This window comes from Nematolebias whitei, chromosome 24, assembly GCF_014905685.2.
Source record: "Nematolebias whitei isolate Nwh7 chromosome 24, NemWhi1, whole genome shotgun sequence".
NCBI classification, from domain to species: domain Eukaryota; kingdom Metazoa; phylum Chordata; class Actinopteri; order Cyprinodontiformes; family Rivulidae; genus Nematolebias; species Nematolebias whitei.
In genome coordinates, this window is record NC_056521.1 from 920,117 (window position 1) to 920,585 (window position 469).

Here is a 469-nt window from a genome sequence, read left to right on the forward strand (position 1 = left end):
TACTGGTAAACCTAGGTTCTTACACCACGGTTCCGACTGGTAAACCTAGGTTCTTACACCACGGTTCTTACTGGTAAACCTTGGTTCTTACACCTGGGTTCTTACTGGTAAACATAGGTTCTTACACCACGGATCTTACTGGTAAACCTTGGCTCTTACACCTGGGTTCTTACTGGTAAACCTAGGTTCTTACACCTGGGTTCTTACTGGTAAACCTAGGTTCTTACACCAGGGTTCTTACTGGTAAACCTAGATTCTTACACCAGGCTTCTTACTGGTAAACCTTGGTTCTTACACCTGGGTTCTTACTGGTAAACCTCGGTTCTTACACCTGGGTTCTTACTGGTAAACCTAGGTCCTTACACCAGGGTTCCGACTGGTAAACCTAGGTTCTTACACCAGGGTTCTTACTGGTAAACCTTGGTTCTTACACCAGGGTTCTTACTGGTAAACCTAGGTTCTTACACCA

At 45.0% G+C, this 469-nt stretch overlaps 1 protein-coding gene across 1 annotated transcript in view; it reads right to left on the reverse strand.

The window, feature by feature from the left end:
- The window catches only part of hecw2b (HECT, C2 and WW domain containing E3 ubiquitin protein ligase 2b), a gene marked incomplete at its 5' end in the record, with an annotated part of 47,817 nt that overhangs the window by 41,083 nt on the left and 6,265 nt on the right, over window positions 1-469 (reverse strand).